Consider the following 19,152-nt stretch of genomic DNA (forward strand, 5'->3'; position numbering starts at 1 on the left):
CTTCAATAGTGTTATGGAAACCTAGTTTGTGTGGCCAGTACATAACCAAATTATACTCCACGAACTGAGGAATTAACATCAAATAAAATTGTAGGGTTGAAGCGAAAGTGGTGATGTGACATCTGGCAGTGGTATAAACTACATCCATTGTAGTCCAGGTCTATTTTGACTTTGCCGACTCTAGGTTTCATCCCTGTGAGACAAAATCTAATAAGTTTAGTATGAAAGTTGAAGACCGGTTATGCAAATTAGCTGTAAGAAATCCCATTTTGATTTCCCCTTGCGATGCCGCTGATGGCGGGCCAGCCCTCTCTCCCCTGCACTGGCACAGTGCAATTGCAGTGTGGAGACACGTCTGGCAATGTGAGACCAGTGTGGGTCTGGCTTAAGGGTGCAGCCACCACAGAGAATTCCCATCCCTAATTCTTCACAAGCTCCATATTAAATTGCTTCAGCATCTGTTTTTTTTTCCAGACGTATACAGCCTAAACAAGGGAGGTGATTAATATGGAAAAGGAATGAGATCAGTCTTTCCCTTTGTCGTCCCTTGGGTGTCACACCGTCACATGATCTCGGTTGCGGAGCACAAAATACTCATGGAGGCCTTTGGGTGACAACTGAAGCACGCGGGCACACGACACAACTCAATGAACCCAACCACAAGAGGTGACCAAGGGTGAGGAGCTGGTACATTTGGAAGAGGATAAAACGTGAATCCAGAGGAATGGTAATATATTTTCATAAAGAAATAAAGAAGGAAGACAGGGTTCACATATGCTTGTGGAAAAGGAAGAATGCTGCACTGAAGATCACAAGCAAAGAAATAATTTATCACGACTCCCTCTATCATTTCTTCTGGCAGAGACAGATGGCCTGGAGTCAGATTGGATCACTCCTGGCTTTCTTTGAGACTTTCGCCTGCTGTGTGTTGTCAGTGCACACACACACACACACACACACACATTTTCATTTACTCTCACACAAACACAGGAGGAGAGTGGCAATTAACAACGTCAGCTAAATGTACATCTGTCTTCAATAATGAACTGACTTCATTTGAACACATGATAATTGTAGAGGCAGAGCTCAACAGCATGAACTCATGCAAGGTAGTTAATCTGTCATCAAATCGATTAAAGGGTGTATTTAAACCATTTTTCATACGATAAAGGGTTTGAAGAGCCATTGTTTGAGATTAGTTGCAATCCATCATCCTTAATGCTGGAAAAATATGTTGTTGTATGTTGTTTTTTTTATTGTTTCCAATATACCGACCAGTGTTAGAAAGGCGAAATTTTAAAATCAGCTTGCCGCACTGTTTAAAATGCCGTGGCTCAGCGATGGTGAGACATTATTAAGACACACTGTGCAGGTTTCTCCTTTTCAGATTGTTTTAATCGCTATTGTGATGTTGGCTGTCAAGATCAATAAGTTGTTTTTCGTGTAGAAAACAGAAAAAGAAACTTGAAGGAATGAGACTGCCATAATTGTCAAGATTCTTACCTGTCCAACAGATATAATACTGGCTAATGCAGTGCCGTCTCTGACCTCCCCGGGGCCCTGTGCGAAATTCTGCTAAGGGGCCCTCCTACCTGACTCATCAGCCATGTAAACCCTTTGCCATTGCCTCACAGTTACACCTGACACCTGAGTGCTCCCACTGCAATCCTCCTTCCTTTAAAACCATTTGCTTCATCTGTCAGTCTAAGAATAAATACTGTAGATCTACAGTATACAGAAAAGAGTGAGGTACAAACAAACAATACGTACTGACTATGAAGCATCTTTACTGACAAATTTAATCAAAGCAACTAAATTGTAGATAACAGTATTTATTGATTATAAATGTTATCGGCTCCATCAGGCCCATTCAAACTGGCTCCCAGAAATCCTTCAAAGTTTCGATAGCCTGAAGATTGTATATTATCAGCACAAAGGAATCAAATGAACATGCCCATTTAAGCGTGAATAAATAATACCACCTGGAACCACTAGGGGCAGGAAAGTTGTCTGTTGCCTCTTTAGGCATCACCCGCGACAGATTTATACTCCTGATTACACTGTGCATACGTACTTTAAATGCTGAGCTAGTTCCAAAGAGATATAATGATAAAAGTTGCCTATTATGTTGCCCGAAAAAAAGCTTCCTCGTGTGTCATTGCTTTTAGCGAAGGCAAATTAAAAAATGAATAAATAAATAAACTACTGCCTGCATCTCTCTTTAACCCGGTGAGTGATCACAGCTGCTATCTTGTAAACACACACTTGTAAACATCCAAACACTACAGGGTATAAACATTCACGGGGCCAGTTTCACCCGCATGATCATTGCTAAAGCATCCAAACAAAGCATGCATGCTACAGTAAGGGGAAACTCTTACATAAGTTAAATGAAATCCGAGGGGATGATGACGACAATGGTGATGCCAAAGCACAAGAATGTGAGAACTGTTGATTTACCGTCCAACACAAGTTGAAACTGCAGTGCACCCGAATGACATCTTTGATGTTAATGAAATACGGCTGGACAACTGGGCTCTTCATCCTGTGCAAGGGCACAGCAGCCCTATAATGAAATGGAAACAGTTTTTTTTTTCAGGATGAAAGTGAGCATGATGAACAAACCTCTCACTCTGTCCCTCTCGTCCGTCTCTCTCTATTTATCTATCCACACACACACACACACACACACACACCATCATTCCATGCTGCTCGGAGAAAGCGGAAAAGTTCCGTAGTTGCAGTCATGATAACCAACCTCCTGCGAAAGATAGTCACGCCGTGGATTTCCACAGCTCCTCCCCTCGCAGGTGTCTTCATCTATCTTGTTCATCTTGTCTGTCAACAGGCAGATGGATCGCTGATCGCAGGAATGAGCATCGACTGGACTTGAGCCGGATGTTTGGGAATGCTGGAAGGCCTTGTTATTCATCCCTCTGCACTGAGGTATCGACGCTCTGCATGCAGTTCCTTGATGGATATGCCTACAAGGGGTGCCAATGGTGGGAAGGGGAGGTGACAGCAATTGTAAACAATTTATTACTAGGCTACATTCATACTACATTTTAGTTTTAAAAAAATGGCATTTGAAAACTCAAACGATCTTTGTCCACGTGAGCGTTGTTGGCTCCATATCAGTATAATCCCCGTCCATGCAACTCACCGGAAAATGCATATCAAGTGACCCTTCACTTACACTGAGCACGTGTCTACCAGTGTAAACAGGACCTTGCCATCCACCGTCCTATCACTTTTCCATCTGTGCTGGCTGTCTGACTGACTGACTGACTGTCTGACTGACTTGCAGGTTTACTGTAGCTTAAACCCCTTCACAGAAAAAAAAAGGTAAAGCTCAGAGGGACAGCTCTGGCCTTGAGCCTTCGGGAAGGCCCAGAGTTATGATTCATGGTCCCTCCCACTGTCAATCATAATGTGATTGGTGAATTTGTCCTGTTTGTAAAGTCCTGACTAGTGAGTCCTAGCCAGCTTACTTTGTACAACTGATTGGACAACTCTATATTCTGGGTTTAAGGACAGGAACCCTTTCATTTCTGAAGCAAACAAATAAATAGATAGAATATTTAACTTAAAAAGAACAGAAAAAGAAAGACGGCACACTTGGCAGGACGTGTTCTGCATCCCCCCCACACAACCCTCCTGACACACACATTCATCAGCCGAATCACTTAGTCTATGAAAGATATGCGCAAGACCAAGACCAAGTGGTGATGAATGGAGTGCAAGCTACACTGAACTTCATAATTACAATGATCACACACGGCTGTAATTCTCACTCGACACACTTAACACTTGAGTTTGCTCTTGCTCAACTGGCATGGACACGCCACGCCAATAAATATGCATTCCTGCTCCCCTCTCTACAGAGATTAAAGGGCTGTTTCATGTGTACACTGCTCTGAGGCTGACGTGTCTGTGTCCATACTGTAAATTTATAGTGGTGTTTCAACATACATTCTGGTACTTTAGACACAACCAGGCACACTTGCAACCAAAGGGTAGCCTACTTATGCAATATGGGAAGACTATGAAAAGGATATTCATAGGAAATAGACCCTAAATTTTGATTTGGAAAAATACCTACATGTTATGTCAAATGTAACGCTTAAATACTTAATACTGTAAAGTTTACAGTAGCCTATTTGGCAAATGAAAGTGCAAAAAAGATATACGGCAAGAAAAATAGTTAGTTCATATTTACCTTTTCAAATAAAAGTAATAGTAAATGAACAAGTAATGAACAAGTGGTTGAAATCGCAAACTAAATGTTAAGAAAGAATGATTTGAACAATTGGCTAAAATTAATGGATAATATGTTTAGATACTGTAGCTTAAAGTAATGGATACAGAGTTCAACTAGTCAGCTAGCTAAAATGGATGATAAATTGAAAAGATTATTAGCTAATTGATGAATAAAACGTTTTTTTTTTAAACTAAAGGAACAGATAAACAGTTAACATTTGTTAGGTTAACGTATGGATAAAGTGGTTATTTAGGAGTGATTGATAAAAAGTGGATAGCCTGTAGCAAACATAATGGACATCAAGTGAAATCAAGTAATATAAAAGTAGAGACTTATAAAAAGTTGAAATTATTTGCTAAAAGTGAGGGAAAGATCCATACCCTGATAGTTCAATTGTTTGAAAACACAAATGTTTTACTTTTTAACGATCACACAGCTGAAATCAGTTCATTTGGCACATGACAGAAGGTGTCAACTTGGGAACCCGAGTTCCTCTGACATGGGCGAACGTCAGACAACAAAGTTCACTGCCATAGAATACTTGAATTGGAACCATCTTTATTTGTTTGGAAACAGCCTCCCTTGCCAAATTGTGCTCTTATCATAGACATCCCAGAAGCTTCCAGAAAACAAGCCAACCTGCCAGCACGCCTCACTCCCTCCACTACCCATAATCCTTATCTGCAAAGTAAATACGGGCTCCCTAACTGTCTGGAGGGGTTTTGTCTCTTTCTGCACTAAGCTCTGTCTGCCAACCATCCTAAAAGCATGGTCAGGGGGAAGGAGAGGGAGGTTGAGAAGGGTATCGGAGGCCAAATGCGTCTCTTCCACAAGACAAACGCAAAGGTAACTGTTACTGTTAGTGGTCATGGGCCTCATTTATTAAAGTGTTTGAGAAACTTTCTTCAAGGATTAAAGTCTCAGATATGTATCCCAATATTTTTGGAACCTTTTCGAAGAAACAACTTGTGTCATGTTGTAGTCTCAAAAAAATAGATATGGGTATATCACAGCAACTTTGGTACCAACATATTTTTTTAAGGCCACAGAAACTTTTCATATGAAGCAGTTGACAAAACAGAATGCTTTGATTCAAAGTTTCTTTTTATCCGTGCTTCTTTTCGTATCACTTTCCATATCACTCAACCGCCGATTCCAACAGCTGTGAAAATGTTCAAAAGTCGCTCTGAAGGGTAAGTAAGGGCTTCCTTACTTTCTTAAGAAGAAGCCTATTTGTAGCTTTTAAACGTCCATCCCTGCTCCCTTGTTTTCCTTCTGGGGACTGCGGAGGCGAAGCAAAACACAAAGTCAGTGTGAGTTGCCAGTTGGCGTAATGAACTGTAAACACTCGCATGCCTCTCATTTATTCACATTGTGAGCGGAGATGCCAGAAAACAATTCAATTAATCTTTGGCACAGTGCAGGAGGACTGTGTAGAGGACAGGATAAACACACGGACACACATACACTGGGGGGGGGGGGGGTGTTAGATTAGGAGATGTAAACAGTGATCATAAAGGACCTGCCACCCTGCCACAGACTAGGGCCACATAAACAGACTGGCTGCTCAAATGTTTGCCAGGACGGATCCATTGATCGACGGCGAGCATCCAGTTGTAATCTCTGTCCATCAGCGGGAGGGAGAGGAAGGATTGGCTGCTGGTGCCAGACTGTGTTTTGCATGTGTGTCACAAGCTCCTGTGTGTTGCGTTTGCGAACATCCCTTCATTCACATACACACATACGGATTATTTTTGTTTTTATACAGGAGTGAAGCCCTATTCAAGCGCTGAATGTTTATTTCTACTCTTCATAAAACTCGATTGGAGCGTAATTGGTTACAGTGCAGAAGCTTGCTTTACACAACCCCACAAAATCCACAGCTATAAAACCGTGGGAACCTCTTCAAACAGAGATAGGTTACTATCATCAATTAGCACAGGCAGATGTCTCTATTAGTTGTGCTTTTTTCTATTTGGATGGCCTATAATATTTCATTTACTCTGGTGTGCTTTTATGTTGTGTCACCACATCTTAGTATGCAGCGACCATAAACCGAATGAGCCCCAAATCAAAATGTAATAGTCACCATACACAAAGGCCTGAGTGGCTTGCATGCAAAGCACAATAACATCTGAAAGCCAATACCTCAAGAACCTTTTCTGGTTGCACTTTTATGTGTCCAAACAAAAAAAAGTTATTACTTGGCGCCATGGAAATAAGTGGAGGTAAAAATAGTCACGGTAAAAATAACACATTCCTACCGAGTGACAGATCGACGTTCGCCCAAAATGTTGCAAATGTTGCTGTACTCCTGCGGCTGCAAGGAGAAATATCGGGTGGGAGGCACGTTCTCAGGAAAAAAGGTCCCTTTTTTTGGGCGGGGGGGGGGGGGGCTCTGTGTGCTGAAAAGGATAATTGCTCATCTGAGCTCACACAAGATGCCTCTCTCCCTTTCCAATGGCAACATTAACTTCTTCTGCATTCTTCAGAGAAAAGTTGCGTTGACCTGCTCTCCCTCTCCCAGGGTGTTTGTGTGTCCGAAAGGAGGACTTGAGTGTGTGGGCTGCATGCATGTGTGTGTGTGTGTGTGTGTGTGTGTGTACAGTATGCAGCCCGTGCCATTGCTCACGCATGCTGAATGTACAGATCCTGCGTGTGTGATGTGTGATGGTTGTGGATGCTGATTTCTTTTAAAGCGGAGGGGAGGATACAAGAGAGAGCTTTTTCTGGAGAATTGTGTGGGAGAAGGAGAAGAGTTTGGTGGGTGTGTTGGGAGGGGAGAGGGGGGATTGTTTCAGTGGTGTTTGAATGTCTGTGAGTCAGGCTTCAGCAATGAGGGAGTAACAGAGGCCATGAATGAGAGTGCTTGTTTATGTGGGTCAGTGGGCTCCATTGTAACCCCTTCAGTCCTTTTCTGCCTTTGCACAGGAAGTAGCTGCTCCACCCAGAGTCGTGCCTGACTGAAAGGCAAATCGTGTGTGCGGGAAAAGGAAGTCAAACACGTCGCGGCGGAGGCAAAACCCCTGCGTTAGTCTGTCATTGCGGAGGGATCTGTGCAATAATTGCCGTGTTTACACTGGGGGATATGAGGCTTGCCTTTCATCACACGTGCCGCACAAAGCGCCCCTCCGTCCACAAGGCATGGGTTAATTGGAGCGAGATTGTCTTCAGCAGGCCCCATAATGAAACTCTTCTCTCTGCAGCAGGGAAACTGGACCAGGAATGGAACTCTAAACTGTCGCTGACATTTCACTGAGAGCCAAATGTGTCAGAGGAAGCCTCGGTGCTTAGCATCGCATGCGCACAAATTGCTTTTCCTGTTTATGCAGCTGCTTTATGCGGAGAAAAAAAATCCCAGAATAAAAATTGCAGTATGGGAATCAAATGGAGAATAATGCCTCGTCTGGATACTGTATGTGCACCTGGTGCAACTCAATCAAAGTTCTGTGGGTCCTGACTAATTTAAGATCGAAGAGAAGTCAGGTAATTGACTTGGCAGATTTGCAACGATGCGAACTGATTATGAGGAAATGAGAAGATAAAGATTTTGAATCAGCTCACTACTGCTACTTTTTTACTGTTACTACACCTACTACCACTTCCAATTATAACATTTTTGAAAGAGGTGGTTCGGTGGTTTGCATTATACTTCTGCCTCCAACCTAATACAATGTAGGGGAATTTAATCCCAGGGAGTTTCCAGGGACCTCTACAGCAGGCTAAAATTAATTTTGGTGTTTGTTAATTCATTAAGAAATAACTTTGATTGGGACTGCATAGGGAAAACTCCCAAGTTGTTGAGTTAAACAAGCAGATGCCTATTTACAACTCACTGCAGTATTCACCCTTTTTTAACTCGTACGTAACATCTGTTTACTCTGACGATGAACCCAAAAAAGTGTGGGCAGTAAAATTCAAACAAACAAGCCGAAACACACACACACAAAAAACATAGAGTCACTGATACATTCTTGAGCCTTTACAAAGGCTTGACAAGGCGAGTGGCTCCTTCCGAACGACATGTGGTCATTTGACCAGATGTTCAGTAAAAAAATATAGCTGTGTGAAGCTTTAAACATTTCAAAAGCTACCATCTAATACTCCAAAAAGAAAATGTTCACGCTGCTCTGGTTAATCTACAGAATACACCAATGACCATATTCAATGGGATTGTTTCTTCACCACATTGTAGTTCCAATAGGAAACTGTTAACTGTGGGGTTTGTGGATTATCCAGAATAACTGGGACACTTTTCAGGAAAGACATATCTGTGGCATTGTGTGCTGAAACCATCACTAATGAATTTCCATTCCATTGTTTTGGTTAGAGGTGGAAATGTCAGTGAAAATCTGGGTAAATATAACCAAACTGTCTTTAGGGCTATACACCAACAGAATCTGTAGGCAAGGAGAACATATAGATGTATATTTATGTAATATTGGTCAGATTGTTCTGATCATGTTCAGATTCTTGTTGCTCAAGGACACTACGGCGGGACGGCTGAGCTGTGCGCCATGGTTCAGATGACCTGACCTTGAAACTTCAAGCTGCACAGCCTTCGGGGTCTAGGGTTATTTTTCCTGGTCCAACATCAGAGTCTAAATAAAGTTCTGGTGGCTTTGAGATGGATGAGCCTCGCAGGCTCTCACACAGAGTGATTCACCGGAGTTCAAACCGCAGCGAGTCTGGAAGTGGGGAAAAGAACAATGATATCAAAGATCTCCTGCTCAGTCTCTGACGCTGCTCCCTCCCCCCTCCTGCCAGACGGGTTGTGAGGAGGACATCTGTCCTCTGTAAACTCACCAGGACATCACTGTCTGAGGAGAGAATGTCTGGAATGTGCCCATGTGGTCTGAAGACCCGTGAACCAGTCATTTGGGGTAGAATTGCTTCCAAAGTCTGGCAACAAAGGCTTCCTGGTCCACCTCTCACCTTTGTGGGGTTCTCCCTGGACCAGGCCTGAGGAATTTCTACCTCAGGAGTTATGATTTTGACCTCGGGGTCAGCCAGTTGGGGGACCACCCTCGTCCAAACATATCAGGTCTCACATTGTCCGAGGGGTTCATATTTTGGTTCGTAACATCATATTGAGCATATTTTTGTGATAGTGCGTTGACATCAGCTGCAAGGAATGTCTGTCAGTTCACGGCTCTTTCCCACCCGGCTCCGTGCACAGCTCACCACCATGGCGTGTCATTAGCGTATGAAGGATTTGTGTTTGGAGAAGAAGACGCGTGGGAGGCGTGCATGTTCCTTTGAAGATGTCGAGTACCGAGTGTCTCGGTGTGAATAGTTTCAGTGGTCAGATGAAACAAGTTACGGCAGCTCCCTGCTAATCACAGAATAACTGCTTTGTTACAGATGATCACAGGTGGGGTCTGAACTGTGTCATGGAGCAATGCTTGTGGAAAAAATATTTTTACATTCAATTGAAGCCCCCCCCCCCATAATAATGTGAATCATCCCTTCAAAGACATCCAAGCTCATAGCTTCAGCCTTATTCTTTATCAACTTGAATAGATCGAGTATTCTTCACTAATCAATATCTTTATATTAACAATGACTCAAGTTATTCTGTGTAATTTGAAAGGTGTCCCCTTTTTTTTGGTTATCAGTCCACATTGCAGTTTCCTTGTTTAAAGTCCTAAAGCACATTGTGTTGGTTCAATGACCTGAAATTTTCCCTATCATCTTTCTTTTCCAGCAAGGAAAAAAGTTACGGAAAAATCCACTGTCAGCCCAGCACCTGCCCAGCACCAGATTGCGGACAGACAAAGGGACGAGCTACCGATGAAGGTCAAATGTCAAGAGCAACAATTTTTTTCTCAGGAGTTTTTCTCAGAAAGCTAGGGAACATTGGACTAAAAGGAATAGTTGGTGGTTGGTAAATACACAATTTGCCTTTTTTGCCAAAAGTTAGATGAAAAGATTGTTACCACTCTCATGTATGGTAAATATGGAGATACCGTTAGTGTAGCACAAACTTTTGCTGGCCTGACAGAGACAAATCTGCCTGCTAGCACCAATGAAGCTCAGTCGCTCAATAATATGTTAAGTTGTTTGCATAGTCGATACAAAGACCAAGTGCAAAAAACAACAAATGTTGTTCCTCAGCCAGCATCTTGGTTGGGAGAAGTAACTTCCTGTTGTCGTGTTCACTGACTTGAGAGCAATAGTGATCTTCCCAAACTCTTAGCCACAAAGTAAATAAGTGTATTTCCCAAATTGTCATACAATTCCTCTGACATTCTTCAAGAAAGAAACCAAAAACACATGCTCAATGTCTGCTGGCTGTATGAATATTACTATGTTTGCAGATGTTGCATTTACTTGTCCTTCTTCTTCCAAGTTACAAATGAAAAACCAATGAAAGCAGCTTCAAAAGAAGTCATTTAATATTATTTTAAATCATCATATTACCAATGATGGACCCTATACCTGAAATGGTTTTTATCCCTGTCTTGGTACAACTGCTTCCAATGAAAGTTCTCCTCTTTCTCTTTACTTTCTCCTTTTTGACCACCCCTCCTTTTTTCCACATCTTTATATTTTTCTGGTTTTCTTAGCCATGCCCCTCATTGCTCCTCCACCCATTGCCCCTGCACAGCTCTTAAAGTCCTTTTGAACCTCCTCCAGCATATTCTTTTTCTGTTCTAAGCGAGAAACATTTCCCGTCTCTCCTTTGATACAACTTCTCCAGCTACTCAACATATTTTATCATCAAAGTCTTCAAATGGACCTCCCTCTAACCATCATTCTCTCTTTGGTTTCTATCATGTCTTTCTGCTCCCTCACATTTTCTTTTTCTTTTCATTTTACCCCAACCCTTCCTGCCCCCAGTTGCGTGAGACGAAGAGAGGTATAGTCTTTCGTCAAGCCTGCACAAGTGGAGGGAGGCGGGGGTCAGAACTGAGGGGGGGGGGGGGGGGGGGCTGCTGGGACAGATCCATTTTCAAAGTGCTATCTCTTCATTTGTTTGCCTTCAACATTTCACTGCATTTAAAAGGAGGAAAACGGGGAGGAGGGGGAAAAAAAGAATGAAGGACACATACTGAGAAATGGCCCAGATGGTCTTCACTCATAAAGGGAATCTTTCAGGAACGACTCATCAGACTATCCACCATGTTAAGACAAGACAGCCCAACAGCCCCCCCACCCACCCCCCACCCCAACAAACCGCAGCTGCCAAAGGGAGATTTGTATCTTTGCCTGGAAGAAAAAGTACAGCCCTCCAATCCAAATGTCACCTTAAGTGAGCATCAAACAGGACTCACCTGTAGTCGCTGAGCGGTTCCTTTTATTTGAAACTCAACCTCTCCCAAAAGAACTTCCCCACTCCTCGTCTTGGCAGGCAACACGGACCTTGATATCCGACGTTCCTCTTTTCTTAAATCAATCCAAGAAGCGTGGCTTCATCCCCCCGAGGCTGCTTTTAATCCCCTCATCATAAGCAGAACCGCAAAACCCCCTCATAGTTGTCTCCATTCCCACAAGCATGTTTGGGACAAAAACACATTTTCATTTATATGCTCGAATCTCTTGTAAGTGACGTACTAACGTGAGTAAAGTACACGAGGAGGGAGCGCTGGAGGAGACGCACCAAGGGGTGAAAGGATGAGAAGAGAAGGGGAAAGGGTCGCTGCTCTGAGAGCGATTACCTCAGTGGTTAGCACTTCATTACCTTGTATCTCACGTTGTTTTATGTGCACGGCAGTGTCTTAGGTGGCCTGTAATGGGATAGCAAATGTCAGGCCCCACATACTCCTGGGAAGTTTTTTTTTTCTCTCTTCCCTTTTAAAGAGAGACAACAGTAAATGGACCACCCTGACAAGGATTAATGGGAGGGGGTGGTGGGGGGGTCATTGGGTTCTACTACCAACTTATCACAATGCAGCGAAGGTTCAAAGGGGTCAGATAAACAACATTTTCCTGGTGATATGTCGTCATGTGTACAGTAGTTGCACTGAGCAGATTGCCATTATTGACTGGGAAAACATGTTCCTGAAACACGGACCCTGGCAAATGCAATTACTCCCTAAAAGGACTGTCAACAATCCCAAAAACTAAAATCAACAATACAATTTTTCTCACTAATCATCATGCAAACGCGCTTACCTGGACACGCCATGGCATCTTCTGTTCTGTCACCGCTTTGAACAACCCAAGTCAAATCATCTCACACTCGGGACTCTTATCAAGCCCCCCTCCGTGCGAAACGGTTGCTTCTGGAGAGCAACGGAGGAAAAGGAAGCAGGACAAGGAGTCCACACCCGTTCTCCTATCAATCACCACAATGTCAGCTTGAGGATGGCCAGTTAGTTGGCATAAATGATAAGGCCACGAGCGGAGACTTTGTCAGAGGCTGGTGAACCGTGAGAAAGCGCGATAGTGATGTTACAACATGTTCGATGCAGCACCACTGCTCACTGACCGCAGACGGCGCAGTGTTTACTTTGGACTGCTGCAACACATACACTACAAATACAGTAGAATTTTAAAAAGCAGACTAAACTTTGAAATTTATATATTCAACGTGGCTGTAAGACGAGAGTGGATGGAAGTTTCCCATATCAAGTTTTGGGGGACTATTTAAATGTGAAAAATGGACAGACGAAAAGAGGCAAAGAGAAAAATAGCTATTAATGGAAAGAGAGAGGAGAAGCAGGGGGAGAAGAAATGGGAAAAGAAACTTTAATCACAGAAACACTGACCCATAAAAAAAAAAGGAGAAGCAGACACAAGTGGAAACCAGAGGAATGTAAGCCAGCTGGGGGATACATCCATCCATCCAGCTCCTTCTGCTGTATTTCTACTTAAAGAATTGGATTGGGGGGTGGGGGGTGGGGGGGTAAAAGAGAGAAGGCTCAGAAACAAAATCCAAATTGAAGGATGAGCTTAAACCAGCAGTCCCAAAAACCCAAAGGCCGTGAGATCGGGTCCAGGAGCAGCCAGGCCGCACATCTCGGAACTTTCGCCAAGAATGACTTTGCCTCTCAGCTCGCTCCTTAGACCTTCACACTCCGAGGGAGAGACATGGCTCTCGTACCGAGCGCCCAAGAACTTTTAATTACCCGACTGGCCAGTTAGTCGGACTGCTCGGCCACAGCGTCTGACGGGCTTCCTCCCAGTCTCCATTCTTCCCTCTCCACGGCCTAGACCCGGGCCCCGCTATACGAGAGCTAAAACCCACATCCCCTAACTGGGAGCCAAAGCCAATTAGCTGCATCCATACTCGCAGTGCTGACTGTTCGCTCTTCATACTTGCTCGTGTTCATCCTAATGCTAACAAGAACAAGATGTTTTTTAATGGGAATTCTTATCAGTAGCTCGAGGATTGGCAGGATGCTGAGTTCAGTGATTATCAATGGGAGGGTTACGTGCCATAGAAGTATTTCCTTTTCTTGGCTTCTGAACAGGCAAAGGGTGCATGAATATGTGTTTTTGAAAGACTTGGCTGGGTCCTGTCATTTTATCTTTACACCCTCCTGCTCATGCCGTAATGACTTTGCCTGGGGTAAACTACTCCCTCAGCGGATGAGCTCCCATTGCCATTTGGAAGGGCAGAGATTATCCCATTAAATATGATGGAGATGTATGTAAAGTAATGGATTCAAATCGTTGCCTGGTGGGGAACATCTACGATGGTTTACTGGAATGACACGCAGCAATATTGTCTTGAATAGCTCTGTAATTTTTTTGAATGTTTGGGTAATAGATAGGAGCGCAAAACGCTCATCAGTTCAGGCATGCCTGCAACATACTTATTGAATTGTAGTGCATCGTCTGTGCTCGGGTAATCTCGTGGAATGAATCGGCCTGTCTGGTCCATTGATGTTTTTGAGTGGCGTACTGCACCATGTCTCTCGACAAGGCCCAGCTCAAGCGGATCTCTGCAATCATGAGCAACAGGTGGGCTTGGACGGCCTTCCCTCCACTGCAAACAATTTTGCTTTGAAACCCCTAAAGCCTGATCCAAGACAGGAAAAACTTCCCATTAGTGCTGCTTATTTTCTTTTCATGGACCACACACACACACACACACACACACACACACACACAGACACACCAAAGCAGATTAAAACATGCACGCATTGCTTTGACTTTTATTCATTTCCTGGAGTCTTAAACAAATCTTAACTATACCCACCCCCAACCCTCACATATTCGGAAATATGTTCATTGTTGTTTTCCGTCTGCAAGTTGTGGTGGAGATCGGTTGATGTCATTTTCATATCTGTCTGCAAAACATATAACCAACAACCAGTTTGCTTAGCTTAGCACAGACACTGGAAACAGCCAGCAACTGTTCCATGGTCCAATGGTGACAGAATCCACCTCTGAAGCTCACCTCTGTATTTTAAGGGAATTGCAAACCGAACAATTTCTTGGCTTGGCGCGGTAGTGGCTGATTACCTGGCAACGTGACAGGAAATACAAATTGTCGTTTTTGGACTTCAGATTTTGTATGGATCAATCAAACGACATATAACATGTTAATCAGAGATCTTTACAGGTGCCAGTGTGCAGATTTTGTTTCTATATCCAGTCTTTATGTTATGCCAAGCTAACGGTCGGATATTACAGTGGTATCGAACTTCACTCCCTGAATACATTGAATTGCTTCACTGTTTGAACAGATTTTTGAACTGAAACTAACAAAAGAACATGTGCACATATGAATGCATACAAAGGGAAACACACACACACACACACACAAAGTAACCAGTGCTATTCACTCCAGCTTTGTATTTCTGCTGGAGGAAGCGGGAGCTGCAGCTTCAGTGGGCTAAAAGTTGTAATCAGAGCCGCGAGCCCCGTCCGCCTTGTGCCGGGACTCTCGAGTGGTTTGAGAGTGGGCCAGACATTCCAGAAGAGATCGCCGCCCAGACACCCAGCAGCAGCCAGTCAGCAACAAAATTCCAGAATAGCAGCGCTGTCGCTAAAAATAGTCATGTGGACAGGAGAGGGATGGAGCGCTGGGTGTGTGGAGGGGGCCGCTGGATGGAGGATGAATGATAGAGGAGTGGAAGCTGAGCAGGAAAGGAGGGGGCGGTTTATTCCATTCCATATCCAGTCACAATGTTATCACAGTGGCGCAGAGGAAAAGGAGTCCTGCAGGGCCGCGAGTTTGGAACCGGCGTGAGTGCTTTCCGAGTCAGCCAGAAAGAATGAGGGAGAACTCGTAAAAACTGCACACACATGCGAGTGTGCTCATGCATTTGTGTGTATTTGCATGTGCAAAAGCATGGAAAGCAGCCTCTCAGACTGTTATTTCTAAAACAATGTGTCAGCTAACCGAGGGAACACACGCTCCACTGTACTCAGGACTTTCTTTAGGCCCGGCCCTCTGTTTATTTTTCCTGCAATGAACGGGGCAGCTCGGTTTACAACAGCCACCCTAAACCTTCTCTGTGGAACATCCTGCCTGCAACAGCAGCCAGACGCGCCGAGGCAGCACTAACCTTGCCAAATCCTCTGCTGCTTTTTGCTCAATTTGCAGAATATCCCCCCACTTTCTTCATGTGAAGCGTTTTTTTCCCGGGGACAAAGGGAGTTGTAAACTGATTTGAAGCGCATGTCAATTCTTCAGCTTTCATGTCTCGGATCCCTCTGCGTGTGATGGTTTTCATCCGATGCAGCTCAAGTGGGCTGGAGAGGGAGAGGCCTCCTTTCAAGTCGGTGCTTCAAGCTAAAAGAAGAGAAGAGCCTATATCCTCCAACATTATGCAGACTTCCATATCTGCAGGGCATGGAGTCGGGGGGGTCACACTGAAGGACCGGATGGGGTATTGGGTGAGGGGGCTGTGGAGGTTTGGCGTTTTGAATGTGTAGTTGGTGTATGCTGTCCCCATCAATACACCCCCACCTTCCACCTCCAGGGGCAAACAGGCTCACCTTCTACAGATGGAGGGAGGAGGGTAAAGGAGGGGAACAGTTCAGAGGGTCTAGCAGCTGGACTTTATTTAAAGGGTCAAAAAGTGAAACAGAAATTGTTCTGAAGACGTAAAAAAAAGAAAAATCCCTTTGAAACTCAGATCATATCAGTGTCAGGAGTTCAGCATTCGGAGTCTCAAGAGAAGTTTTGTTTTTTTCTTCTCCACAGCACCATCTGCGCTAGCTTTTGCGTATGACTGACAATTAATAACTGTAAGCATTGGAATTGTTGCACACTTTCTCTTTTATTGTTTGTCCTCAGCTTGTAGTATTATATCAACTTTGACTTTCGAACAACTGGAATTTGCATTAAAATGAAAAGAGACCAGCGCTTGTTCCAAGGATAATTATCTTGCTCCCTTTGAGGAAATTTCCCAAAAGAAATAAAGGTTTTCGTCGATGATTGATGCAATTTTCTGAAGTTCACTGTCAGTATGTCAAAAATGAATATTGATGGAGGAGGGATTTATAAATAGAAGGCTTAAATGCTGCTTTTATAGCTCAGACTGGCTTGCGGGGGCCAATTTTAGACTTGGGATAACGGCTTCAATGTGTGATTGAGGAAACCTAAATCCTGGTCCGCGCCATACTGTAGAGGCATTTGATGCTGTCGTCTTCCAAGGCCTGCAGTCGGGCTCTGGCCTGCACGTACTGGGGGTGCTGCCCTGCTCATCAGGACCAGAGCCCAGGAAGACTGCAGAGCTTCCAGCCGCCTCTGCCCCCCCCCCCACCCACCCACCTCCCCACCCTTTGCAAAATGTGGATCAAATTATCCCGGCAGCGGCAGCAGCAGCAGCAGCAGCAGCAGCAGCAGTGTTCTCTCTCGACAATCAGTTGACTCTCCAAGTCCTGAAAAAAAGACAATCGTGTTCCTCCTCCGAGCCAGACGTGAACTGTGTTGTCTGCTGCTGTTTGTTTGACTCTGTCAGTTTTTCTAATGACAAAGAAATTGCTTTTCTCCAGAGAACAGAGCAGATTGTAATAGTCTGCTTCTTTTTTTTCGTAATTGCCAGCAGGTGTGCCGGGGTCCACAAAAAAACCAATACTATGCACATAAGATGCAAAATCAACACTTTTGTCACATAACTGCCCCGAGGATTTGTTTTATGTTTGCGCTATATTTCCAGCTCCAGTCAGGTGAACCACTACTTACCTGTTGGTTTTGGCGTGTGCCGTCTCAACTGGCAGCCGGCTCTTGATTGGGATCGACCGGCGCTGCAGTTTCATTCAGCGGGACTGGCTGTCAATCAACCGCTCTGAGCTTATTCCCAGAATAACTGAGTGTGCCTCTTTGTCCAAGAGGATCCCAGCGCAGACGCAGCTCCTTTTCCTCCGAGTATGAAAGCACTCAAACTAAAATTTTGTTTGTAGTTTTATCCCTCGTGGAGCGACTGAGGTCAGTTGACGTTGGAAGAAAGTATTGCAGTTTACACAGTGTCACAGTGACGCCTTTGTCATTTGTCCTATTAAGTGGTCACCAAAGGCAGAGGAGGCAGTATGAGTCTTTGAGAGGAAAAGAGAAAAATAATACAAGAAAGTTGTCATGATGTCATACTATGCACGTTGGTCTAGTTTCTGTCTGTGTTTATGTGCGAACCTAAATCAAATGAAACCAAAGCCAAGCAGTTGGCACTGCAAGAGGACGCCGGGCCTCAAGAGAAATGTCTCCGTATCTGCGTCATACGGTAATCCACTCTGCAGCTCGTCCATATGCCCGGTGCATTGATGCATTGATTCCATCTCAGCCCTTGTGGCTCTGTCAAGCTCACAGGTAGGCTTTTGAATTTGGTTTGCACACATTTAGCACCTGTCACTTCGTCCTTATGTCAGTCACTGGCTGGGTCTCATTTCCTGAATCTGGCTCAAATTCCTCCATTTGCATGGTAGATTACTGGCATATCATATATGTAAGGAAAAAATAAAATAAATAAAACAATGACCTCAGGAAAGCAAGTCCTCTCGACCAATGGAAGAGCAGGAGGTCGGTGCGTTTAATGTGTGCAAACCAATGGGTTTGACCATTAATGAGCTGGACAGTGTTGTGTGTGAGTAATAGAAATAAAGGTTGAGCCTTCAACCACATGTTGGCAGCAACACGATTTGTTTGGATCATACCAGGCACGCGAACAGACGGCAGAGAACTGGATTATTCTGCAGAAGTGATATGAAAAGTTTCTACGAATGTTTTGATCTGTGTTTCCACTGTGACCATATTGGAATTCATCGTATAACCGACATGAATTCAGTCTGCCCAGAACCACCGTGATCTGTAAGGAACAATGCTACGTTAGAGCCACCACTCAAGCCCACGGGGAATGACTTTTTAATGCTCACAAAAAAGAATTTGGGTGGAGTATCCAGCAAGTTAATTCAAATTTAACTACAGTGGCTAAGGCTGTGTGGAAACATTGGCTAACTCCAGGGCCAAGAACTGGATCTTCCTCATTGGTAGTTCTGTTTTGGACAGGCTGGCTGCCTATTTTAAACAGACCACATGGTTTTAACAAAAACTATTCAAATGGAGTCAAATTACCAAATTGAATTCATTATGTTAAGAGTTAAGAATGAAAACAGCACATCTTTGAAATCTGGACCAGCACTGTTGGCCTCCTTTATGCATCCATGTAGGTTTTTGGGTCAAACATCTTTAAAAAAAAAAAAAGGGGGGGTGGGGGGGGGGGGGGGGGGGGGGGGGGTGGGACATCTCTCCAATTATAGTTTTCTTTGCACATTTCCCACTGTAATAAGAGGAGAAGTGGAAAGTGGGAGTAGTTTATCCAATCCAACCACTCGATCTAACCAGAAATAACTCAAAATAACAAGGCTCATACTTTGAGCATTTTCCAAGTTTTAAGTGATCATTGGAAGTTAAGCAAGAAATAAATGAAAAGGAAAGTAGTTTTTTCATTCCCCACTTCAAGGAAATGTCCTCCCTAAAGTTGACCATTAATCAT

General features: G+C 43.9%; 2 long non-coding RNA genes across 2 annotated transcripts in view; one reads left to right on the top strand and one right to left on the bottom strand.

Moving 5' to 3' along the window:
- The window catches only part of LOC118315305, a 39,138-nt gene extending 28,045 nt beyond the window's left edge, over nt 1–11,093 (top strand). Inside the window, exons 2-3 of the long non-coding RNA XR_004794824.2 lie at nt 2,849–2,946; nt 9,969–11,093. This is a non-coding gene — a long non-coding RNA (uncharacterized LOC118315305). The remainder of the gene's footprint in view (nt 1–2,848; nt 2,947–9,968) is intronic.
- Nucleotides 1,151–12,488, bottom strand: LOC118315306. The gene is made up of 3 exons (XR_004794825.2): nt 12,380–12,488; nt 2,759–2,984; nt 1,151–2,566 (listed from the first exon to the last, which is right to left on the bottom strand). It is a non-coding gene; the product is annotated as an uncharacterized LOC118315306 (long non-coding RNA).
- Nucleotides 12,489–19,152: the final 6,664 nt, after the last annotated feature.

Source organism: Scophthalmus maximus, chromosome 7 (genome assembly GCF_022379125.1).
Source record: "Scophthalmus maximus strain ysfricsl-2021 chromosome 7, ASM2237912v1, whole genome shotgun sequence".
In the NCBI taxonomy this organism is placed as follows: Eukaryota; Metazoa; Chordata; class Actinopteri; order Pleuronectiformes; family Scophthalmidae; genus Scophthalmus; species Scophthalmus maximus.